The following is a 27,604-nucleotide window of genomic DNA, read 5'->3' as shown; positions in this document are numbered from 1 at the left end:
GATTATACAGTGGAAGTGAGAAATAGATTTAAGGGACTAGATCTGATAGATAAAGTGCCTGATGAACTATGGACTGAGGTTTGTGACACTGAATAGGAGACAGGGATCAAGACCATCACCATGGAAAAGAAATGCAGAAAAGCAAAATGGCTGTCTGGGGAGGCCTTACAATTAGCTGTGAAAAGAAGAGACACGATAAGCAAAGGAGAAAAGGAAAGATATAAGCATCTGAATGCAGAGTTCCAAAGAATAGCAAGAAGAGATAAGAAAGCCTTCCTCAGTGATCAATGCAAAGAAATAGAGGAAAACAACAAAATGGGCAAGACTAGAGATCTCTTCAAGAAAATTAGAGATACCAAAGGAATATTTCATGCAAAGATGGGCTTGATAAAGGACAGAAATGGTATGGACCTAACAGAAGCAGAAGATATTAAGAAGAGGTGGCAAGACGACACAGAAGAACTATACAAAAAAAGATCTTCACAACCAAGATAATCATGATGGTATGATCACTCACCTAGAGCCAGACATCCTGGAATGTGAAGTCAAGTGGGCCTTAGAAAGCATCACTGGGAACAAAGTAATGGAGGTGATGGAATTCCAGTGGTGCTCTTTCAAATCTTGAAAGATGATGCTGTGAAAGTGCTGCACTCAATATGCCAGCAAATTTGGAAAACTCAGCAGTGGCCACAGGACTGGAAAAGCTCAGTTTTCATTCCAATCCCAAAGAAAGGCAATGCCAAAGAATGCTCAAACTATTGCACAATTGCACTCATCTCACATGCCAGTAAAATAATGCTCAAAATTCTTCAAGCCAGGCTTCAGCGATACGTGAACCGTGAACTTCCTGATGTTCAAGCTGGTTTTAGAAAAGGCAGAGGAACCAGAGATCAAATTGCCAACATCCACTGGATCATCAAAAAAGCAAGAGAGGTCCAGAAAAACATCTATATCTGCTTTATGGACTATGCCAAAGCCTTTGACTGTGTGGATCACAATAAACTGTGGAAAATTCTGAAAAAGATGGAAATACCAGACCACCTGATCTGCCTCCTGAGAAACCTATGTGCAGGTCAGGAAGCAACAGTTAGAACTGGACATGGAACAACAGACTTGTTCCAAATAGGAAAAGGAGTATGTCAAGGCTGAATATTGTCACATTGCTTATTTAACTTCTATGCAGAGTACATCATGAGAAACGCTGGGCTGGAAGAAGCACAAGCTGGAATCAAGATTGCTGGGAGAAATATCAATCACCTCAGATATGCAGATGACACCACCTTTATGGCAGAAACTGAAGAGAAACTAAAAAGCCTCTTGATGACAGTGAAAGAGGAGAGCGAAAAAGTTGGCTTAAAACTCAACATTCAGAAAATGAAGATCATGGCATCTAGTCCCATTACTTCATGGGAAATAGATGGGGAACAGTGGAAACAGTGGCAGACTTTATTTTTTGGGGCTCCAAAATCACTGCAGATGGTGACTGCAGCCATGAAATTAAAAGACGCTTATTCCTTGGAAGAAAAATTATGACCAACCTAGATAGCATATTCAAAAGCAGAGATATTACTTTGCCAACAAAGGTCCGTCTAGTCAAGGCTATGGTTTTTCCAGTAGTCATGTATGGATGTGAGAGTTGGACTGTGAAGAAAGCTGAGAACCGAAGAATTGATGTTTTTGAACTGTGGTATTGGAGAAGACTCTTGAGAGTTCCTTGGACTGCAAGGAGATCCAACCAGTCCATTCCAAAGGAGATCAGTCCTGGGATTTCTTTGGAAGGAATGATGCTAAAGCTGAAACTCCAGTACTTTGGCAACTTCCTGCGAAGAGTTAACTCATTGGAAAAGAGTCTGATGCTGGGAGGGATTGGGGGCAGGAGGAGAAGGGGACGACAGAGGATGAGATGGATGGATGGCATCACGGACTCGATGGAGGTGAATTTGAGTGAACTCCGGGTGATGGTGATGGGCAGGGAGGCCTGGCGTACTGCGATTCATGGGGTCGCAAAAAGTCGGACACGACTGAGTGACTGAACTGAACTGAACTGATGCTGGGACGGATTGGGGGCAGGAGGAGAAGGGGACGACAGAGGATGAAATGGCTGGATGGCGTCACTGACTTGATGGACGTGAATTTGAGTGAACTCTGGGACTTGGTGATGGACAGGGAGGCCTGGCGTGCTGTGATTCATGGGGTAGCAAAGAGTTGGACACAACTGAGTGACTGAACTGTGAAGAAAGTAGAGGGCTTTGCAAGTGGCTCAGTAGGTAAAGAACCCTCCTGCAATGCAGGAGACCAAGAGATGCAAGTTCAATCCCTGGGTGGGGAAGATCCCACAGAGGAGGTCATAGCAACCCACTCCAGTATTCTTGCTTGGAGAATCCCATGGACAGAGGAAGCTGGTGGGCAACAGTCCATAGGGTTGCAGAGTCAGACACAACTCAAGTGAATAAGCATGCATTCACAGAAGAGAGAGGAAAACTAATACATGCTAAATAGTTGTCTTGGAAGTAACATTTTATACATGATATTTATTCATTTCTTAAAATATTACTAAAAATATAGACACTGTTTTCTCCATTAATGAAATAAAGAGCTGGGGTTCATGGAGGTCCTAGCATTATTAGAAAGACTACAGTTCTTATCTAACTCCCAATCTGATTTGTTATGCAAGGAAAATGCTTTCGGTGTTCACATTCCAAAGCTGTTCACCAGAATTCATAGAGTGATCTTAGCGCTGTAATAGAGCTGTTAATTATCTTCTTACCCCTTACATAAAGTTAGCTTTCTAGGAAACAAGGATGACGTATTTATATATAAACCAGGTGTTCACTGGGACTTCCCTGGTCACTCAGAGGTAAAGAATCTGCCTGCCAATGCCGTAGGTGCAGGTTCAGTTCCTGGGTTGGGAAGATTCTCTGGAGAAGGAAATGGCAACCCACTCTGGTATTCTTGCCTGGGATATCTCATGGAGAGAGGAGCCTGCAGGGCTACAATCCATGGGGTCGCAAAAATGTCAGACACAACTTAGTGACTAAACAATAACAGCAAGTGTTCATTAAAGGGGGAAGCAGAATTAGCATTTTTAAAAACCATCTTTAAGTGATTCTGATAGATGAGCCTCTGCCTCTACCCTGTTGAGAATCTGTGATTTAGACAGAAAGGTTAGAGGCATGACTCTTTAAATACATTACCATCATCTAGTGACCCCCAAAATAGGTAGATGACAAGGTGACTGAGCAAATTTAAGATCTCTTATTTCATTGAAAGCTGATAGCCCTTTTGCATACCTTTGCTCACCATTTGCCCAAACCAAGGGATCATTTGATGTTGTAAATATTGTTTGTTTGGGTACCAAACCATGCACATACTTATTGCTCCTGTTGAGTGTAACTCAACTTCATTTGATGGGTAAAGTGGGGAAACAGTTGAGTAGCCCTTCTGGGACTCATGTGTACAATTAACTTTAAAGGTAACTTTACATGGAGAAAGGTAAGATTATGGCAAGAGAATTGGGTCAGCTCAAGTAGTTGGCTTTCAGAGCAGTTAAAGTATTTAAGGAAGCAAATAAAACCATAATTTAACCCCATCTTTGAAAAGGGTTATTTGCAAAGTTTTTAATTTGATGTCTACATAAAAACTGCCTACATATAATAAAATCTTAAATGTGATCATTTTCACAAACAGTATAAATGAGAATGCATAAGGCTTTCTTATTAGCAATTTACATATTTATCTAAACAAAAAAGATTAGACCTGTATACTAAATTCTGTTCACTTTTGTTAAACCAGATTGTGCATTTCCCAGTTTTCGATCATTTAGGATTCTTTCTTCTTTTTTATCCTCCTTTTTTTGAAAATGTGGGTTTATTAAAAGTAGTTATTTGCCAGCGACTAAGCCAGCACTCAAGGCATATTTGTCTTAGTCAGTTCCCAGTTCAGTTAAATCAGAAATCCCTGGGGGTGGAACCCAGGCAACTAGATTTTACAAATCACACTAGGTACAGCCAATTCTAATGTGCAGCCAACATTGAGAACCATTCATATTTATCTCTACACTGACTATCTGAAGCCTGCCAGCTTACTAGAATTTACAGAGATGCTGTTCTTGCCACAAGCATCCCCAAACAGCTGAATATTTTCTATGGCAAATATGAAGGGGAAGATCAATTAAGACCAGTTTTCTGAGAAGAGTTAGCTACATCTGTTGCATTAAAATAAATTTGACAAGTGGATGAATCCCAAAGAAGAGATCATATTTATTTTTTATCTGCCTTTTAATAGCCTGTTTTACTAGTGATGCTTTTGAACTGTGGTGTTGGAGAAGACTCTTGAGAGTCCCTTGGACTGCAAGGAGATCCAACCAGTGCATTCTGAAGGAGATCAGCCTTGGGTGTTCATTGGAAGGACTGATGCTGAAGCGGAAACTCCAGTACTTTGGCCACCTCATGCGAAGAGTTGACTCATTGGAAAAGACCCTGATTCTGGGAGGGATTGGGGGCAGGGGGAGAAGAGGACGACAGAGGATGAGATGGCTGGATGGCATCACTGACTTGATGGACATGAGTCTGAGTGAACTCCAGGAGTTGGTGATGGACAGGGAGGCCTGGCGTGCTGCCATGGGGTCGCAAAGAGTCAGACACGACTGAGCGACTGAACTGAACTAAACCTACTAGTGAAAATTTTAATACATTGTTTAATGAATCAACATTTTACAAATAAAAGACAAGAAATATTTTTTACAAAAGAAGACACTGCCACCTACCATTATTTCATATTTGCTTGTTAGTAGATGTCTTAAACACATCTTCCAAATGTATTGTTTTGAATGATATACCAGTACTACAAGAAATATACTATTTATTTACCTTTTCAAAAATAAGTCTCACCTCATTCCTCAAAAAATAAAACTATACATAAAATGTGTTGTTACGTGTTTATTGTTCTTAGATTATAATTTTCTGTTTGTATAGCATTTTAGCTAACACCTTTGGAAACTTAAATATGATATTAATTTTATAGTATTACAAATATAATTATAAAGTGTCCATTTTTTTTAAACCACAGACAATTGACACATTACTATTAACCCCCCAGATGTACGTATGTTGTAGGTTCACACACAGAAAAAAACACAGACCAGTTCAATAGAATGAAAGCAAAAGCAACAATTATTAAAAGGTAGATACACTAGAGTCACATTTCTGAGACAGAGAGTGAGGGCTTGGAGAGAACACTGTGACACACACTGAAATATCAGCAAAGTGAAGAGATCTGAAAAATCATTTGCACATGTATTAGCTCTTTGTGATTTCTATTATTTCTATTTCCTTGATTCTTATACAGTTAAGAATTTTAAGTATGTTTCTTAACCATTATCTAGAATTGTATTGATGACATTCTGTGTTGTTTTCTCTTTTTGTTGCTAATGACAAGATTGGAATATTGTTCTGGTTAAATCAAATGAAATTATAAATTATTTAAAACAGATGACCAAATCTCAATGTAATGCTTCCCTATTCTATTCTTCTGAGGTCTGCCTCCGTTTACATGATGCTAAATATCTAGAGACTCAAAAAAAAGTGTATTTTTATTCTTATTTACCTCACATCAATGTTATTATGAGAGAAGCTTAGTATTTTTGTTTACAGAATAAATAATACAATAGGGATTCTAAACATTATTTGTAATTTTCTGAGTTCTTAAAATAAAATAGCTACCAGAATACATGAGTTTCATTTAAAAGCTCTTTTAGCTCAAGTACCTTCAGTTATAATTTGGCTTGACTCAGCACTTGGTGGCAATACATTTAGAGACTGAGAAAGGGGATTTATTAACTTTTGAGCATTCTGCTTTATTTTTGTGACCAAATTTCAGTATAGATTTAAATTTCTGAACATACATGTAAGAATTCCGCCAGTGACAAAAGCTATAATCACCTCCAAGCTGTCCAAGTGTTGCCAAATTATATGTCACCAGTATTTTTTTGTCCTAACCAGAGGAAGTTTAAAGCCACATCCTAAACTACTGCATTTGATTTATTTTTCAGAATCCCTTACCAATGTGTTGTTGGAAACTCTTTTGATCTCTGGATGCCTTTTTAATATATCTTTATGTAACTGTTTTAACTGCAACTAAGCCAATTCACCTATGAAAATACATTCTTAAATAGAGCTCACTTTTCCTCTGAGGCTCTCATAATAAATTGGGGATGAATTTTATCAGGGAATCATCCATGGCACATTAACAAATGCAGTACCATTATTTGGTATCTAAACACTACATACAGACCTATGTTTATCCCAAAGTGATCACCAAAAGCAGTTCCTAAAGACGTCTTCACCTGACAAGGAGTTAAAAATATAATTCATCAGGAGATGGAGACATATCATTCAGAATCCAAACTTCCTAACAGAGGTAAACTGTTCTCTTGCTTTGAAATGCAAATAAAACACACTAAGTACAATGGGAGGGCATTCAGTGTACTAAGTACAATGAGAAAAGTCTAAGAGACACGTAAATATATCAGATGATTTATCAATTTCATTTTCCCATGGCAAGTTTTCTTAGAGTCTTCTTTCTGCTTTAAACTAGACTTTAGCTTCTCTAAGCCTGGAAATATCCTCAGACACTCTGTTTGCAAGTCTGTTTGCAATCTCCTCTCAATTGTTTTAATTAATTATTTAACAACAACAAAAATTAAAAGATGGTTACACATGGACCAACAGCGAAAGTACAGCATAAACCAGCATTAATGATTTAGTCCGTCTAGTCACCTGAGGTACAACTGCAAAATATAAGTAAAAAAGGAAGTAAAGCCATCTTTTCATAGTTACTTGACACTACATGATTTGTCTCCATTCCTACATAAAATTAGTTCTTTCCCCTGGATCCTTCCTCTCTTGAAGAGAGACCCTTCATTTACACCACATATCCCTCCAGCTACCTCTTTCCATTGAACTCTTTATAGTAAAACACTGCCAAATCTTAAACATTGTCTATCTACAACTTACACAAATTCTTGCACAGTTGAAAACTTCTTCCTTTATGACATATTTTTCTTAAATTAGATTCTGAGATGCTTCTCATTTTCTTCTTGCCTCTAGTCTCTTCCCTGAAGTCTACTGCAGGTTCCTCCTACATTCCTGGACCAATGAATGTCAAAGTATTCCAAACAAGTTTTGTTTTTGTTTTTCTCAAAGTATGTATCTTCTTTGTCAATTTACCTAGATCTATGGTTTCATATACTATCCTTGTGCTAAAGACTCCCAACTGTGTATCTCTAGCCTTAACCAAACTCTCAATTTCCCAAAAAGAGTTAACCTTCCCTAGGTTAATCTGTTTTGTTTCAGTAAAATATGTTTCTGTTCTACCAGCAGTTCAACCAAACCTAACCTGTACACACTTAATTCTTCTGTTTCTTCTTCATATCCCATAGCAAATCCTCTTAGCTCTCCTTTCAAAAGTAAATACCATTTCTAAACTTTTCTTAACATGTCCACCATGACTTTAGTCCAAATCTCTGTTAGCTTCCATTCAGATTACTGCCAAATTCTCATTTATTCCTACTTTTTCTACATTCACCCCATTGTAGTAGCCATAATCATCCTTTAAGAAAGAGACCAAATTATTTTACAACACTGTTCAAAGCCATTCCATGTTTCTCTACCATATTTAGACTAAAACAAACTCCTTATGATTGGTAGAAAACATCCTTTACCTACTTCAATAACCACTTATTTCTCTGCCTCTCACTGCTCACTTGAAAACATCATTCTTGTTTCCACTTCAAAGATTCTAAACTTGTTCTCCCTTCTTTCTGAGCTTCTCCTTATTCCAATAGTCACATGATACCTTTTTACATGTATACATTTACATTATATCGTTGGGATTTACTGTGAAGAACAGAGCAGACCACTGACCTCAGATTCTTTTGAACTATTTACATAAGTGGGAAATAACCTTTATTGTTTTTGAACAATCATACATTTTTCAGTCTAATTGTACAACAACCTGACTAAAGAAATAAGTATCAAAGTTGTCCAATTTTCTGCCTTAAGGAGATGAATGCTAAACAAAGTATTCTTGTGTCAGAAGAAGAAAATAATTATTATTCCAACATAGAGCATAAATATTGTTATGAATTCCTATGTTCGCAAATATGAGCCTTCTGCTAAGCCTCATATGTTAAAGTATAGAGCTGTTACAGTTCTTTCATTTGCTTTGGAAGTCAGGGAAGGACTCTAATCTCTTGTTTGGAATTTGATATTAGCCTTCTGACTGAGTAAAAGTAGAGAGGAGGCATGGAAGCCCAACTACTCCAAATACAAACTTTCAATCAATTCTCTGACATTTATCTCTGTGTGTCATACATATCTTCTGAGATATCTTTAGCCTTTTAGGTTATTTTAGTAGTAAGCTGTTAATACCTTTGTGGACACTTGTTATGGCTTCCTCTTATCTACTAATTCAATAATCACTCCATTTCCTTTTTGGCTTAAAAAATTGAATTGTTCATCTGTTCTTGTCTATGTCACTATTTCCTTTGTCTTTTTCACCTGTATCTCTTTTGAGCCTTTACTATCTATTACTCTCATTTAAGTGAGGTTTAAGGAGAACAAGGAGATAATTGATAACTAGAAGTTACTAACTTCAAATATACCTAAAAGAACAAGAAGATAATTGATAACTAGAAGTTACAAACTTCAAATATACCTAAACATCTTCCATCCTAAAGCAAAGCAAACCCACTTAAAAAAAGAAAGCCTCACAGGACATTATAACCCTTTCATGATGCCATTCAATTTCTCACCTTTCCTTTAGAGTAGTAGTTCTCAACTGGGGTCAATTTTGTTCCCCAAGAGAACAACTCAGTTCAATCAGTTCAGTCACTCAGTCATGTCCAACTTTTTGTAATCCCATGGACTGCAACATGCCAGGCTTCCTTGTCCATCACCAACTCCCAAAGTTTGCTCCAACTCAGGTCCATCAAGTTGGTGATGACATCCAACCATCTCATCCTCTGCTGTCACCTTCTCCTCCTACCTTCCATCTTTCCCAGTATCAGGGTCTTTTCAAATGAGTCACCTGCTTGAATCCAGTGGCCAAAGTACTGGAGCTTCAGCTTCAGCATCAGTCCTTCCAATGAATATTCAGGACTGATTTCCTTTAGTATGGACTGGTTGCATCTCCTTGCAGTCCAAGGGACTCTCAAGAGTCTTCTCCAACACCACAGTTTAAAAGCATCAATTCTTTGGCACTCAGCTTTCCTTATGGTCCAATTCTCACATCCATACATGACTACTGGAAAAACCGTAGCTTTGACTAGACACACCTTTGTTGGCAAAGTAATGTCTCTGCTTTTTAATATGCTGTCAAGCTTGGTCAGAGCTTTTCTTCCAAGGAGCAAACATCTTTTAATTTCATTTTTTTTAATTAGAAATGAAATTAAAAAGGAACAGCTAGTCTTGCATTTTTATTTTTTGCTGCATATTTTACCAATGTCTGGAGATATTTTCACTTGTCATGGATAAAGATACCACTGGAATCTGGTAAGCAGAAGCCAGAGGTACTGCTAAACATCATATAATGCATAGAACAGTACCCCCTCCCTCCATAGTAAATACTTTTCTAGCCCCAGTGACACTAGTACTTAGGTTGAGAAAACTTGCTTTAAACTATCAAAGACTGTGATACACATCCCCTTCCATTCAGATCTCAAGCCAGAGAAATCTAGATTTTTCTTTCCTTCTCTAGTCTTCTTCAACCAGTTTGTTCTTGCTCATAGGAAATATATAGAAGCTAAGCATGGCAGAGTATCTTGGTCTACCAGCTGACACAGGAAAAAAAAAAAATCACAATCTAATTATAAATGTCAACTGGATTGGCTTACTTCTAACCCAGTCAAAGGAGAAAAGGAAAGGTATAAGCATCTGAATGCGGAGTTCCAAAGATTAGCAAGAAGAGATAAGAAAGCCTTCCTCAGTGATCAATGCAAAGAAATAGAGGAAAACAACACAATGGGAAAGACTAGAGATCTCTTCGAGAAAATTAGAGACACCAAGGGAACATTTCATGCAAAGATGGGCTCGATAAAGGACAGAAATGGTATGGACCTAACAGAAGCAGAAGATATTAAGAACAGGTGGCAAGAATACACGGAAGAAATGTACAAAAAAGAGCTTCATGACCAAGATAATCACAATGGTGTGATCATTGACCTAGAGCCAGATATCCTAGAATGTGAAGTCAAGTGGGCATTAGAAAGCATCACTATGAACAAAGCTGGTGGAGGTGATGGAATTCCAATTGAGCTATTTCAAATCCTGAAAGATGATGCTGTGAAAGTGCTGCACTCAATATGCCGACAAATTTGGAAAACTCAGCAGTGGCCACAGGACTGGAAAAGCTCAGTTTTCATTCCAATCCCAAAGAAAGGCAATGCCAAAGAATGCTCAAACTACCGCACAATTGCACTCATCTCACATGCTAGTAAAATAATGCTCAAAATTCTTCAAGCCAGGAGTCAGCAATACGTGAACCGTGAACTTCCAGATGTTCAAGCTGGATTTAGAAAAGGCAGAGGAACCAGAGATCAAATTGCCAACATATTGTCACCCTGATTATTTAACTTCTATGCAGAGTACATCATGAGAAACACTGGGCTGGAAGAAACACAAGCTGGAATCAAGATTGCCGGGAGAAATATCAATAACCTAAGATATGCAGATGACACCACCCTTATAGCAGAAGTGAAGAGCAACTAAAAAGCTTCTTGATGAAAGTGAAAGAGGAGAGCGAACAAGTTGGCTTAAAGCTCAACATTCAGAAAACAAAGATCATGGCATCTGGTCCCATCACTTCATGGGAAATAGATGGGGAAACAGTGGAAACAGTGTCAGACTTTATTTTTCGGGGGCTCCAAAATCACTGCAGATGGTGATTGCAGCCATGAAATTAAAAGATGCTTACTCCTTGGAAGGAAATTTATGACCAACTTAGATAGCATATTCAAAAGCAGAGACATTACTTTGCCAACAAAGGTCCATCTAGTCAAGGATATGGTTTTTCCAATAGTCATGTATGGATGCGAGAGTTGGACTGTGAAGAAAGCTGAGCGCCGAAGAATTGATGCTTTTGAACTGTGATGTTGGAGAAAACTCCTGAGAGTCCCTTGGACTGCAAGGTGATCCAACTAGTCCATTCTAAAGGAGATAAGTCCTGGGTGTTCTTTGGAAGGAATGATGCTAAAGCTGAAACTCCAGTACTTTGGCCACCTCATGTAAAGTGTTGACTCATTGGAAAAGACTCTGATGCTGGGAGGGATTGGGGGCAGGAGGAGAAGGGGACGACAGAGGATGAGATGGCTGGATGGCATCATGGACTCGGTGGACATGAGTTTGAGTGAACTCCTGGCATTGGTGATGGACAGGGAGGCCTGGCATGCTACAATTCATGGGGTCGCAAAGAGTCAGACATGACTGAGTGACTGAACTGAACTGAACTGAACTGAACCCCGTCACATGGCAGTTACAAGGCATTCCCACTTTCCATCACAATCAAAAGTGAAAATGGCTCTGTCTTGCCACGCTGATTACCGGTGGATATGCGTGACATCTTTAAAGGTAAACGAGACAGATTATAAATGGGAAAAAAATTACAAATCATATTTCAGGTGTTTGGAACAGCTCTGACATTGGCCTGGACTTAGGGAAACTTCATAATCAAATACAGACCCTGGAACACTCTCGACTGGATTTTACCGCCGCTGGAGCAGCTAATGACTTATTTCACACCTTCTCTAACTTTATGTCTGGAAAAAACATTCTGTCTAATATCTTTAGTTCTAATTTTGCTTCTCATAATTATTCTTCCTTGTATTGTCAGGATTCTTCGGCAGAACATTCAAAAGCTTGCGACTGAGCTGCATCTGGCTGTTTTAAGAAATAAAAAAGGGGGAGATGCTGGGAGCCGGCATATTGCATATTGAGTGCATATTGCATATTGCATATTGAGTGCAGAACTTTCCACAGCATCATCTTTCAGGATCTGGAATAGCTCAACTGGAATTCTATCACTACCGGGAGCCAGCGTGAGGAACTTCACCCATGACAAAGGTCATGAGGAAGGAGGCTCGGCATACGCAAAGGCGGGATCGAGCCTCAGGAGTCCCCCATCTACCCCCAAAACCAGAGTCTGCCTACTTTCTGCTTTGTGCTTTCACCTACACCTCTGACTTTACGGGGGGCTGTCCCCCACTACCTCTCTGAAAAAAGAGTTAGCTTACAGCTCCAGTTAATAATTCCTGGGTGTGACAGTGTTTCAACCTACAAACTCCTTTGGAAATCCTCTAGCCTGCCTGAATAGGTTTTTCTGGCCACATGTGATTGTTCAGAGCCTCCCAACTGTGAGAGGCGGGAGATGTTCTAAACTGTCTAAACACAGATTCTTTTGAGTAGTTAAAAGATTGATTAGAAATTGTATTGGTGAAGGGATTTTCACTTGTTGGGCCAATGTTTGCTGCTAAGTTTCCATATCCCTTACCTGCTGTGTCCCTGGCAGTGTATTGATTAATATAATTGGTGTAAGTAGTAGCTTTAATGTTTGTAACCTGGGACCCTTGAGTTAATTCTTTTTCTTGTTATAGCCCACCACACCTTTGCTCTGTAGGAATGCAACTTTATCTAATGCTTTTGGAGGGTGGCTCCTGACCGATTCACCTTTAGAGAAAAATAAGTTTTCTGAAGAAAGGGTCTTAAAATGTTAACAGGCCTCCGGGCCAGAAGATGATGCAAATCACCTAAGCTTTGGCATATGATAAGTTTGCAGGAAGAAAGCCTGGCTTGCTGCATGACTCTACCCCTTCCCCCATTATCCTCTATGCATAACTTAAGGTATAAAAACTACTTTGGAAAATAAAGTGCAGGCCTTGTTCACCGAAACTTGGTCTCACCATGTCGTTCTTTCTCTTACCTTCTGGCTGAATTATTCAGCCTCTTTTCTCCACTGAATTTCCTCACTGAGCTATCCTTATTTCAGCCTCTTTTCTCCACTGAATTTCCTCACTGAGCTATCCTTATTCTATTACTCTTTATATCTTTGATAAATATTTAAATAAATAGGTCGCCTATGCCGTCTCTCCTTCGAATACCCTGGATCAGCCAGAGCTGGACCCCGGCACTATCTGATTGTCCAAAAGGTACCAAAATAAAACAGGATTGGTTATAACACTTTATGAAAACTTCCCTCTCTAAATAGGAGGCAGTTAAGTTATGAAAGTTCATATTCATATGTTTTCATCTATAGAAATGACAAAATTCAATTCTCCAAGGTAGAAAGAAATGAGTAATCTGAAACAGTTCTCTTATGGGGTGAAGGGTAAGAAAATATCCTTACAAAGACACATCTGCTAATCCTACAGATTAGCAAATCTTGGTCTAGAACCAAGATATTTTCTTAATATTAGCTGGATTATCTACCTTTCAACCTTCCCTAGTCACTACCCACTTGTTGCCTTCAGTTCAGTTCAGTCACTCAGTCGTGTCTGACTCTTTGCGACCCCATGAATCACAGCACACCAGGCCTCCCTGTCCATCCCCAACTCCCGGAGTTCACTCAGACTCACGTCCATCGAGTCAGTGATGCCATCCAGCCATCTCATCTTCTGTCGTCCCCTTCTCCTTCTGTCCCCAATCCCTCCCAGCATCAGAGTCTTTAGAGGCCCCTCAAATATTGGACATGACATAACCTGTTTTATGAACTCAATTGTCTTCCCCATCCAAATTCATATTTTGCTGCTGCTACTAAGTCACTTCAGTCATGTCCGACTCTGTGCGACCCCATAGATGGCAGCCCACCAGGCTCTGCTATCCCTGGGATTCTCCAGGCAAGAACACTGGAGTGGTTTCCATTTCCTTCTCCAATGCATGAAAGTGAAAAGTAAAAGTTAAGTCGCTCAGTCGTGTCTGACTCTTCGCGACCCCATGGACTGCAGCCTACCAGGCTCCTCCATCCATGGGATTTCCCAGGCAAGAGTACTGGAGTGGGTTGCCATTGCCTTCTCCAAATTCATATGTAGAAACCCTTAATGCCTGATGTGACTGTATCTGGGCACAGGGCCTATAAAGAGGTATTAAGGTTAAGTGAAGACATAAGGAAAGGTGGGGCCTAACCCAATAAGACTGGTGGCCATAGAAAAAGAGGAAAGATACCAGGGTTTCAGTCGCACAGAGAAAACACCACTCGACACCATGTGAGGCCACAGTGAGAAGGTCTACAAGTCAAGGAGGAGAAATCTAAGCCACTGATCCCTTGATCTTGGACTTGCTGCCTCTAGAACTGTGAGAAATCAATTTTTGTTGTTTGAGCCACCCAGTATGTGATGTTTTGTTATGGCAGCCTCAGCAGACTAACACGACCTCCTAGATTTACAGTGGCTTGATTCTTTATATACCATAGTATCCTCTATTATAAAACTCAAATCCTGTGTCATTGCATCATTTATACCTGTAGTTTTAAAACAGCATGATATGTCACAAGTAATATGAAAAAGTGATATAATGATACTATAGAATTTCAATGTCTGTTTTACTGAGTGGAAATGACACAAATTTTTTGAAATAATAAAATTTAAATAAGTAATTAAAAGTGAAATTTTGCACAGCAAAACATAGCCAGGGTTTTTAAATGATGATGTAGAGAGATTTGTTCCTAATGAGACCAAATTTTCAATATAAGCATGCAAGTTTTCTTCCTATTATATTTTTGTTTTTGAGCCTATTTCTAATTTCCATTCTCCTCTCAGATGGTTTTCATTTAGTCTATTTACTGAAGTTTCCTAATCCATAGTTTCAAATGTAACTAATTTTCAATGAAGCCACTTCAGAGCATTGTTTTTGGAGTGTTGGAGCTATCGTCATTATTTAAACCAGTATTGTTCTTTGAAATTATCTAGTCATTCTCGTACACTTTCAAATTTCAAATAGCACTGTGAAAACATACGTGGAGTGCTTTCTACCCATTCATTTCTCCCTAATAATTATGGTCAACATACTCTATTAGGTTCAAAGTTTATGAGGCTATGATGTAACTTTGCCAAAATGTCTTACTGATTGTCTAGATATATCCCACTTATTTTCTGTTGTTTTACAGATACCCAAGTAACTTTTTCATTAAACTCAATAAGATGAAAAGGCTCATGATTAAGTTAAAATTTCATATTCTGATACATCAGCTCTTTCCAAATGCATCTGGCAATTTAGGTTTGCATCAGTCTCCACAGTCCACTATAATTCCTGTGCAAAGTTTCTGGCAGTGCTTGACTTTTCCTTCTATAAAAACAATTTTAGACAAGCATTGCCATTGCTGAGTCCTAACCAAAGAAGTAGCTCAGGATAGAGCGCATTTCAGATTCAAGTCTCTAACATGATCAAAATAATCTGTCTTGTTAGAAGTCAATTACAGAGGCCCCAGAGGTCCTCTTATCCTTGTGAGGACTACATGGGGCCCAAATAATGAAATTTTTATGTTTAGTCTCTTCTCATGACTGGTTACATAACCCACTATAAATTAATTAGACTAAGTCCCTAAATCTGAGCCTGCTCTGTCTCTTTTGTGGCCTTTCAGAGCAGAAAAGTAAAACATGTTTGGTAATTTGAATTCAATTCCCCTCTGCCTACTCTGGGATATTGCTCTATCAATGCCCTCTCTTTAAAATGGACATTTCCCTCTCTCTTGCTCTTTTTTATAATATTAACATGTTCAAGTTCCATGGTCTTAACACTATATAAAGGAATTTTCCCTCAGCCTAATTTAAAGGAACTTTCCCTCAGACAGGGATATTCCTCATCCCTAGATATCTCTCCTTACCCTTCTCAATGCAGATAAATGTCTATAATAGCATTTTCCCATTAACATTTGGATTATTTTTCCCTTTGATTAAAAGAACAATTTAGATACAATGAAATAGTAAGTGTAAAGTTGTATGAGTTTTCACAAGTGCATGCAACTGTATTAACCCAGACCTCTATCAAAACACAGAACAATTCCATCCTTGGAAAGTTCCCTTTTCAGTCAATCCTTTACAACCTCAGAAGTAACACTATTCTTATTTCTGTCATGATCATTTGGTTTCCCTATTATAAAAATTCACATAAATGGAATCACACAATACCTGTTCTTTTTCATTGGCTATTTTTACTTCATATAATATTTTTGAAATTTAGCCACACTGTTGAATGTATCCGTACTCTGTTCTTTTTAATTGCTGAGTACTATTCTGTCATACAAATATGCCACAATTTGTTTCTCCAGTTGACTGAAACCTGGGTTGTTTCTGGTTTTAGCTATTAAAAATAAAGTTACTAATGAGCAATCATGATCACAGTTTTTTTATGGAAATATATATTTTTTGACAAACACTTAAGAATGAAATTACTCAGACATAGGGTAGAAAATCTATGTTAAACCTTATAAGAAATTTCCTAATTTACTTTGTATTAACTTTTACATTTTTATAATCTACATAATCCTTTTTTACTGAATCATATCAAACAACATACTTACAAAACAGCAAAAAACACTCTATAAGACAACTTCAAAATGTTTTTTCCTATACTGTTCATCTTCATGATAAGACTACTAATAATCTCCAGTTGTCTCTTCTAGTGGATCACTTAAAGAACTCATTGTCTTTTAATTCCATATGCCCCTATGAACATTTCTCAAAATTTTATCGTGGGCTTCTGGGACAATTTTTCTCCTTTCCATGTTCAGTCTCCTCAAAATTGTTCTTATTCATTTAAATATTCCTTCACATATTCCTTCAAAGCCGAAATTACACAGACCTATCCTTAGTGTCTGTCTGTCTGTCTAGCCAGTCTCTCTTCTTTTCCTGGTTATATCCTTGGAAAGTCTCAAGCACAACCCTGGCTTTAGTGCAATCTATATGCACTGATTCCCAGATTGAAATCAAACACTTTGATGTTTTGAGCACCAGATTTATATTCTTTTTATTATCAAATGCTCATTTTCATGTGGATATAAATATGCTTGTTCCATGGAGGATACCACGCTCATCTTAATATTCTGTTCATAGTTTTCAATGGATTTTTACCTCTAATAATATATTAAATATAGTCAGTACAAGAAAACTAAAAGCCTGGTTCTTTGGTCATGAGACATGTGGGTCATAGTGATTCTGATGGTTCAAAAGGTTGCTTTGTTTGACTCTAATTTATAGTTTTATGTAACTGAAAGGATGTCACTAAGAATTTCTCATTATTTATTCATCGGATAAAGAAAACTTGTAATTCAATTGAATCTCAGATAGATAATGAGCAAGATGGGCAAGAGTTGGAGGCAAAAGTAGCAACTGGCTAAACTGATATTTTAGGGGGGAACAATCCATCCATGTTTCTAACTTATTCTGCAAAAGATTCCCAGTATCACTTTAGATGGGGATGGGGTCATTTTTCTATTGACAAACATAGTTTGAAGTAGTGAAGTATCAAAATAAGATTTTAGAAAGAAAGATGCCACGCTTGTTTGTGTGTCAGATTGTGTGGGTATATGTGTGTAGGTGAGGTGTGTTGGAGGCTTAAAATAGGCTATGCAGATTATTTGAGGACTGGTCCAATGAATACACTTACTTAAGCTAGGAAGTTAGGATTTTTTTTGTTTTTTGGTTTTTTTTTTTAGTCATTCCCCTTTTCTCCTAGAGTTGATCGATTTTGCTTGCCATTTCTAAGCTTTTCCTAACCAGTGAAGTCGATTTTATCTGTAAAATATGTTGACTCTATCTTATATACTTTTCCATTCCTAACTACTTATATAACATATAGTATGTTTTGTCTATAATATTAAAATAAATAAATTAAATGCTCTACATCATGAAACTAGGTGCTTTGTTCTGAGGTCCATAACACATAACTGTTTGGAGTGTAAACTCTTTTTAACATAATTCTTATTATGTTGCTACACCATAAACCCATCTTTGCCAATTGTTGTCACCTAGCTTTAAGGATAACGTCTTGTTTCCTAAATAGGATGCTAGGCTGAGTTTGACAGTGGCTATATCTCTGTGTCCCTTTTATTTACTCACCAAATATTTACAACTTCCATCACTGTTCCTGTTGTTGTTCAGTCAGCCAGTCACGTCAGACTTTTTGCAAACCCATGGACTGCAGCACACCAGGCCTCCCTGTCCCTCACCATCTCTCAAAGTTTGACCAAGTTCATCTCCATTGCATTGGTGATGCTATCCATTCATCTCATCCTCTAATGCCCTCTTATCCTTCTGCCTTCAATCTTTCCCAGCATCAGGACTTTTCCAATGAGTTGTCTGTTTGCATCAGATGACCAAATACAGGAGTTTCAGCTTCATTAACAATTCTTACAAGTATTCAGTGTTGATTTCCCTTAAGGCTGACCAATTTGATCTTCTTACTGTCCAAGGGACTCTCACAGCACCTCAATTTGAAGGCATCAATTCTTCAGTGCTCCGCCTTCTTTACAGTCCAGCTCTCACAACCATATGTGACCACTGGGAAGACCATAATCTTGACTATATGGACCTTTTTAAGAAAAGTAATGTCTCTGTTTTTCAACATACTGTCTAGGCTTGTCATAGCTTTCCTGCCAAATAGCAAATGTCTTCTGATTTCATGACTGCAGTCACCATTCACTGTGATTTTGGAGCCCAAGAAGAGGAAACCCGTCACTACTTCCACCTTTTCCCTTCTACTTGCCATGAAGTAATAGGGCCCGATGCCATGAACTCAGTTTTTTTTTTTTTTTAATGTTTAGTTTTAAGCCCGCTCTTGCACTCAACCTCCTTCACCCTCATCAAGAGGCTCTTTAGTTCCTCTTTGCTTTCTGCCATTAGAGATATCACCCACATACCTGATGTTGTTGTTGTTCGCCTTCCTATCCTGATTCTAGCTTGTAATTCATCCAGCCCAGATTTCTCATGATGTGCTCAGCATATAGATTAAACAAACAAGGTGATAGCAGACAGCCCTGCCTTACTCCTTACCCAATCTTGAACCAATCAGTTGTTCCATACAGGGTTCTAACTATTGCTTCTTGACCCCCATACAGGTTTCTCAGGAGACAGGTAAGATGCTCTGGTATTCCCACCTCTCTAAGAGCTTTCCACAGTTTTTTTATGATCCACACAGTCAAAGGCTTTGGTGTAGATGATGAAACAGAGGTAGATTTTCCTGGAATTTCCTAGTTTACTCTACGATCCAGTGAATGTTGGCAATTTGATCTCTGGTTCCTCTGCCTTTTCTAAACCCGGCTTGGACATCTGGTAGTTTGGTTCACACAATGCTGAAGCGTAGCATGCAAAATTTTAAGCATGACCTTACCAGTGATAGCTTACAGTGAATGCTGTCAGATTCATTATCTCTGAAGAAGAAGATTTAGCTGTGGGACCAGAGACCAGGCTTGATCACTCAAGAGCTTTTGTATAGCAGAGGTTTATTACAGTGAAAAGGGACAGAGAAAGCTTCTGACACAGACATCAGAAGGGGGTCGGAGAGTGCCCATCTCACTAGTGTTAGCAAGGGAGTGATATACTTTTTAAATTAGTTATTACAGTAAATCAAAAGAATGACTCAAGATTGTAAAGATCTTACTAGACCCACTTATATGCAGAGTACATCATGAGAAATGCTGGGCTTGATGAAGCACAAGCTGGAAGTCAAGATTGCCGGGAGAAATGTCAATAACCTCAGATATGCAGATGACACCACCCTATGGCAGAAACTGAAGAGGAACTAAAAAGCTTCTTGATGAAAGTGAAAGAGGAGAGTGAAAAAGTGGGCTTAAACCTCAACATTCAGAAAACTAAGATCATAGCATCCACTCTCATCACTTAATGGCAAATAGACAGATAAACAGTGGAAAGAGTGGCAGCCATGAAATTAAAAGACACTTGCTCCTTGGAAGAAAAATGATAACCAACCTAGACAGTATATTAAAAAGCAGAGACATTACTTTGCCAACAAAGGTCCATTTAGTCTAGGTTATGGTTTTTCCAGTGGTCATGTATGGATGTGAGAGTTGGACTATAAAGAAAGATGAGTGCCAAAGAATCGATGCTTTTGAACTGTGGTGTTGGAGAAGACTCTTGAGAGTCCTTTGGACTGCAAGGAGATCCAACCAGTCCATTATAAAGAAAATCAGTCCTGAATATTCATTGAAAGGACTGATGCTACATCTGAAACTCCAGTACTTTGGCCACTTGATGCAAAGAACTGACTCATTGGAAAAGACCCTGATGCTGGGAAAGATTGAAGGCAAGAGGAGAAGGGGATGACAGAGGATGAGGTGGTTGGAGGGCATTGCCGACTCAATGGACATGAGTTTGGTTAGGCTCCGGAGGTTGGTGATGGAGGCCTGGCATGCTGCAGTTCATGGGGTTACAAGGAGTCAGACATGACTAAGGGACTGAACTGAACTAACTAAACTGGGAGACTAAGTAAAGCAGATTGTCATCCTCAATATGAGTAGGTCCTATACAATCTGTCAGAGATCTGAATAGAACAAAAGTCAAAGTAGGGGAGATTTCACTTTCTCTGTCTGGGGTATTGTGTTTTCTCCTCCTTTCACACTGTTTTATAACTAGTACATTGGTTTGCTCCTCCACTCAGACAGGAACTTAAACCATCAGTTCTCCTGCTTCTCAGGCCTTTAGGATGTGAACTGAAACTATACCAATGGTTCTCCTGCGTCTTCAGCTTGCAGATGGCAGATTATAGCATTCTACAGTCATTCTAGTGGTGTAAGCTAATTCACACACACACACATACATATAATAATTCTATGCATGATTCATATAAATATATATAATTCCTATATATGTATAAAATTCCTATATGCATGCATATATCCTCTTTCAACCTCCATAATCACATGATCCAATTCTCTATTTATCAATAAATTTTAGGAAGTGGGGAAGGGAGATTCTTTACTTCTGGCATTTGTTGGCAAAATTACTGATTAACAATGTGAGAAAAAATTAATAAACTGAATATATTTTCTGTACCAAAAGTATAATCATACCTGCCAGTAAATTTATTTCATCTTTTCAGAAGACTGGTTTTATAAGAAGAGGTAGCCAGGTGGTCTAGGTAAAAGTATTAGAGAGTATAACATGTTTTCCTTTAGTTACAATTCTTTTATTCCTAAGGGAAACACTTTTCAAATAAAGCAAGATATACTCTTTCATTCCAAGAGTGAAAAAAGTATTCATATCAAAATGATGAAAGTGGTATCTTCCTTCTTTTTATGCTTCAAGATGGAATGAAAATACCATTTTGGCATGCTATCTTCTTTCCATGCTTTTGTCATTCCGCCAGCTTATTAGTAGATAAAAATTAATGGGAAATAAATTAGTAAAATCCAACCTAGAAAATCTATGTAAGAAAACTAAGGTAAAAAATTTGTATTAGTAGAGGTTTTTAATGCACCCAGAAAATATTAAAGAAGACTGCAGTTAGAAGGAAAAGAGTTACCCTGTTCTTTTTTTTTTTTTTCCCACTTAAACTGGTAGTGTCCAGGTTGCCAAACAGAAACTTGGATGAAAATAAAATCTTAAATTAAATGGCACTATTTTTCAAATCTACTTGTTTTTCATTCTTTTTACTAAAACTCTCACAAGAAAAGCACTTTATACCAATAGAATGACTTCTTCAGTTTCTATCCCTCACTCAGCCATCCATCTAGTAGTCCAGTACTGGCTCAGTAAATTGCAGTAAATTCTTTTCATTTTCAATGCAAAGTTTGACTGAAATCTGAAAGGCAGTTTCTAGAGCTTAAATAATTATTTAGAGGAAAGTGTGCTAAGAGAACAATATTGCAACCATATTTTTGCTCTGAAACTTTGTCCAGGTTCCTGTCTCTTTAGTAAGATTCTATTGATGTCTCAAAGTTAGTAAAGAATACTGAACATAGTAATAAGCTCTGATATTTTAATGAGGCTTGCTAAAGTTTACTGAGCATAGTCAAATTTCTAATTAGGTGTTTATTTTACAGAGAAAAAATGTCAATGATGGGGATAATTTCAAAAATAAATTTATGAGAGATTGAGATCTAAAAGTAAGCTGATTACCAAAATCTTTTTGGTTTAATGAAGTCTTTATCTTCAATATTAAGTAGTGCTAGCATTTATTTCTGGAGAAGGCAATGGCAAACCACTCCAGTGTTCTTGCCTGGAGAATCCCAGGGATGGGGGAGCCTGGTGGGCTGCCGTCTCTGGGGTCGCACAGAGTTGGACACGACTGAAGCGACTTAGCAGCAGCAGCAGCATTTATTTCATGTAACTTCCTATACTTTATATGGGCTACCGTGATGGCTCAGATGGTAAAGAATCCATCTGCAATGTACAGATCTGAGTTCAATCCCTGGGTCAGGAAGACCCCCTGGAGAAGGGAATGGCTACCTACTCCAGTGTTCTTGACTGGAGAATACCATGAACAGAGATGCCTGGTAGTCTACAATGCATGGGGTCACAGAGAGTCAGACATGACATGTTCCTCAAAGAAATCATTGCTATAATATCTGAGAAGTGACATTTTGTGGCTACCCATTTGGCAAATATTTGAGAAACTATAACAAAAAAAGTGGATTTTTGTTTTGTTTTTGTTGTTTATTTTATAACTAAGGTTTTTAGAGTTGAAAGGGACCTTGTGGCTAATTTGATTCCAACACTAATTTTACAGATGGTGGAAAGTTAGCTTCTAAAAAAAAAAATGATTTTATACATCGCTGAGAATTCACAGCAGAACCAAGGCTATAATGCACTTAAAAAATAATCTATTACACTCTTATTTTTCTGTAGAAAATTCAATCCTCTTCAAAGAAAAATAAGGCAGAAGTTTAAAGTTTCCTTTCCCCTTTTATCCTCCTAATTCTGGCTTGTGGTTATGTTTATGGTTAACTTGCCAATTCATTTGTTTTATTCATCTGACTGCTTATTTTTCCTTGGGAGATTCAGTTTGGATTTCTTCTGAAGGTTTCATAAATGCATAACTAGGAAACTCTCCTATGATGTGCTTTTGTCAAAACTTAATTCAGTTGGAAATGTTCATAAACAAGTTAATCGAAAACTCACCCCATTGGTGGGTTAAGGAACCATTCCCAGAATCACATTGTCAGTACTCAACCATGTGACTTTGTGCATGATGCTTTCCAAACTAAATGAAAATGTTATAGCAGAGTACCTATATATCCTCTTCCAGGTAACAGTTCCCTGATTCTATGAAACTGGCACTAATACAAGTCACTGTTCTTGAAAAGACAACAGTTTGTAAATCAAGGTTTAGCTATCATTCCAAAAGAATAACCTAGGTGCTCATTTAATTACCAAAGAAAAGAAGAATGAATCAAGAAATATTTACTTTTAGGAAAAGTTTGCAATGAGATACATATACATACAGAAAGAATGAATAGGCTGAACCAAGTGGAAATGATGCCCAGTAGTTAGAAAAGGCAGAAGAACCAGAGACCAAATGCCAACATACTCTGGATCATAGAAATAGCAAGGGGATTCCCCCCAAAAATATCTACTTCTGCTTCATTGACTATGCTACAGCCTTTAATTGTGTGGATCTTAACAATCTGTGGAATATTCTTAAAGAGAGAGGTATACCAGACCACTTTATGTGTCTCCTGAGAAACCTGTAGGCAGGACAAGAAGCAACAGTTAGAACTGGACATGGAAAATGACTGGTTCAAAATTTGGAAAGGTGTACATTAAGGTTGTATATTGTCATACTGCTTATTTAACTTCTATGCAGAGTACATCATGTGAAATGCAGGGCTAGATTAATCACAGGCTGGAATCAAGATTACCAGGAGAAAATCAACAACCTCAGATATGCAGATGATACCACTTTACTAGAAGAAAGTGAAGAGGAACTAAAGAGTATATAGATTAGGGTGAAAGAGTTAAGTAAAAATGTTGGCTTAAAACTCAACATTCAAAAAACTAAGATCTTGGCATCTGGTCCTATCACTTCATGGCAAATAGATGAGTAAAATGTGGAAACAGTGTCAGATTTCACTTTCTTGGGCTCCAAAATCAATGTGGACAGTGACTGCAGTCACCAAATTCAAAAAACGCTTGCTCTTTTGAAGAATAGCTATGTCAAACCTAGACAGTGTTTTAAAAAGCAGAGACAAGGTGCAAGGTGAAAAGACAGCCTTCAGAATGGGAGAAAATAATAGCAAATGAAGCAACTGACAAACAACTAATCTCAAAAATATACAAGCAACTCCTGTAGCTCAATTCCAGAAAAATAAACAACCCAATCAAAAAATGGGCCAAAGAACTAAATAGACATTTCTCCAAAAAAGACATACAGATGGCTAACAAACACATGAAAAGATGCTCAACATCACTCATTATCAGAGAAATGCAAATCAAAACCACTATGAGGTACCATTTCAAGCCAGTCAGAATGGCTGCGATCCAAAAGTCTACAAGCAATAAATGCTGGAGAGGATGTGGAGAAAAGGGAACCCTCTTACACTGTTGGTGGGAATGCAAACTAGTACAGCCACTATGGAGAACAGTGTGGAGATTCCTTTAAAACTGGAAATAGAACTGCCATACGACCCAGAAATCCTACTGCTGGGAATACACACCGAGGAAACCAGAAATGAAAGAGACACGTGTACCCCAATGTTCATCGCAGCACTGTTTATGATAGCCAGGACATGGAAGCAACCTAGATGTCCATCAGTAGATGAATGGACAAGAAAGCTGTGGTACATATACATAATGGAGTATTACTCAGCCATTAAAAAGAATACATTTGAATCAGTTCTAATGAGGTGGATGAAACTTGAGCTGATTATACAGAGTGACCGAGAAGGCAATGGCATTCCACTCCAGTACTCTTGCCTGGAAAATCCCATGGATGGAGGAGCCTGGTGGGCTGCAGTCCATGGGGTCCTGAAGAGTCGGACCCGACTGAGCGACTTCACTTTCACTTTTCATTTTTCACTTTCATGCATTGGAGGCGGAAATGGCAACCCACTCCAGTGTTCTTGCCTGGAGAATCCCAGGGAAGGGGGAGCCTGGTGGGCTGCCGTCTATGGGGTCGCACAGAGTCGGACACGACTGAAGCGACTTAGCAGCAGCAGCAGCATACAGACTGAAGTAAGTCAGAAAGAAAAACACCAATATAGTATACTAATGCATATATATGGAATTTAGAAAGATGGTAACAATAACCCTGTATGCGAGACAGCAAAAGAGACACAGATGTATAGAACAGTCTTTTGGACTCTGGGGGAGAGGGAGGAGGGGGGATGATTTGGGAGAATGGCATTGAAACATTTATAATATCATATAAGAAATCAGTCGCCAGTCCAGGTTTGATGCAGGATACAGGATGCTTGGGGCTGGTGCAGTGGGATGACCCAGAGAGATGGCATGGGGAGGGAGGTGGGGGGGGCGGTTCAGGATTGGGAACACATGTACACCCGTGGCAGATTCATGCTGATGAATGGCAAAACCAATAAAATATTGTAAAGTAATTAGCCTCTAATTAAAATACAAATTTAAAAAATTAAAAGAAAAAGCAGAGACAATACTTTGCTGACAAAGGTCCATGAAGTCAATGCTATGGCTTTTCCAGTAATCATGTATGGATGTGACAGTTGGATCATAAAGAAGGCTGAGTGCCGAAGAATTGACAGTTTTGAATTGTGGTGCTGGAGAAGACTCTTGAGAGTCCTTTGGACTGCAAGGAGATCAAACCAGTCATTCCTAAAGGAAATCAGTCCTGAGTATTCACTGGAAGGACTGATGTTGAAGCTGAAACTCCAATACTTTGGCCACTGGATGCAAAGAGCTGACTCATTGGAAAAGACCCTGATGGTGGGAAAGATTGAAGGCAGGAGTAAAAGGGGAATGACAGAGGATGAGATGGTTGGATGGCATCACCGACTCAATGGACTGAGTTTGAGCAAATTCAGGGAGATAGTGATGGACAAAGAAGCCTGGCATACTGCAGTTCATGGGGTTGCAAAGAGTCAGACATGACTTAGCTATTAAGCACAATGTCTTTTACCATAGTATCTATTCATTTGGATCCACATGTGGAGCTTACTCATTAAGATTTCTCAAAGATGAGAATAAAGTTTCTTTGTTCTGTTTTAAATTTAATATAAGGAAAGGTCCCATATAAGCCAACAAATGCTGCTATTTAACTTCCCAATCTAGTGCAAAAACATCAGAAATTCCAATAAAAATGTGAATGGATTTTCTGTAGAAACTTTAGAAGTTGGAAAGGGTTGAAAAGTAGAATCTCATTTGGAATATGAGTACCAAGCATCTTGGTAAATATGATTATTTTTAATGTTGTTCAAACCTAAGTTCCAAAATGTTTTCAGCAATTTTCATATGGATAAAAAATAGAGAAAAGAAAGAACATTAAGTAAGACAAAAGGGTCTTAAGTTTAGCAGTACTGCTTTTGGTCATTGTTAGTTTATTCTATCCATAATGAAAAATGTAAACATTTTGAAAAAAATAGTGATTTAAAACACTGGTAGATAAGTAATTATATAAGTGATATATTCCTTTTGTCAAAATCCTAGTTAATTTTATAAGTAATGAATAATGTTTCTTTCAATGTAAAGCAGAAAATGCATAAATTAACACATCATATTCAGAGGATAATGATCTTAAAATTATGGTTGGAAAATGATTGAAAAATATTTTAATTTAAATATTCAATACCAGTTTTTTGAGAAGATAAACAAAACTGACAAAACTTTAGCCAGACTCAACAAAAGATAAAGAGAGAAGAATCAAATCAACATAATTAGAAATTTAAAAGGAGAGGTTACAACAGACAATACAGAAATACAAACGATTATAAGAGACTATTATGAGCAACAATATGGCAATATAATGGATAACTTGGAAGAAGTGGACAAATTCTTAGAAAAGTGTAATCATCCAAGACTGAACCAGGAAGAAATAGAAATTATGAACAACCCAATTACAAGCCCTGAAACTGAAGCTGTGATAAAAAAAAATCTCCCAAAAAACAAAAGCTCAGGATCAGATGGCATCACAGGAGAATTCTATCAAACATTTAGACAAGAGCTAATGCCTATCCTTTTAAAACTCTTTGAAAAAAAAATGCAGAGGAAGAAACACTTTCAAACTCATTCTATGAGGCCACCATTACCCTGATACCAAATCCAGAAAAAGACAAAACAAAAAAGAAAACTACAGGCCAATATCAATGATGAGTATAGATGCAAAAATGCTCACAAAATTGTAGCAAACAGAATTCAGCAACATATCAAAAAGCTCATACACCATGATCAAGTTGGGTTTATTCCAGGGATGCAAGGATTCCTCACTATATGCAAATCTATCAATGTGATACACCAAATGGAAAGGTAAAAAGCATATGATCAGATGCAGAAAAAGCCTTTGACAAAATTCAGCACCCATTTGTGATTAAAACTCTTTTTAAAAAAGGGCATAGAAGGAAGCTACCACAACATAGCAAAGGCCATATATGATATCCTAAGTCGTGAAAAATTGAAAGCACAACCCTAAGATGAGGAACA

Source organism: Bos mutus, chromosome 8, assembly GCF_027580195.1.
Source record: "Bos mutus isolate GX-2022 chromosome 8, NWIPB_WYAK_1.1, whole genome shotgun sequence".
In the NCBI taxonomy this organism is placed as follows: domain Eukaryota; kingdom Metazoa; phylum Chordata; class Mammalia; order Artiodactyla; family Bovidae; genus Bos; species Bos mutus.
This window is presented reverse-complemented; position numbering follows the sequence as displayed.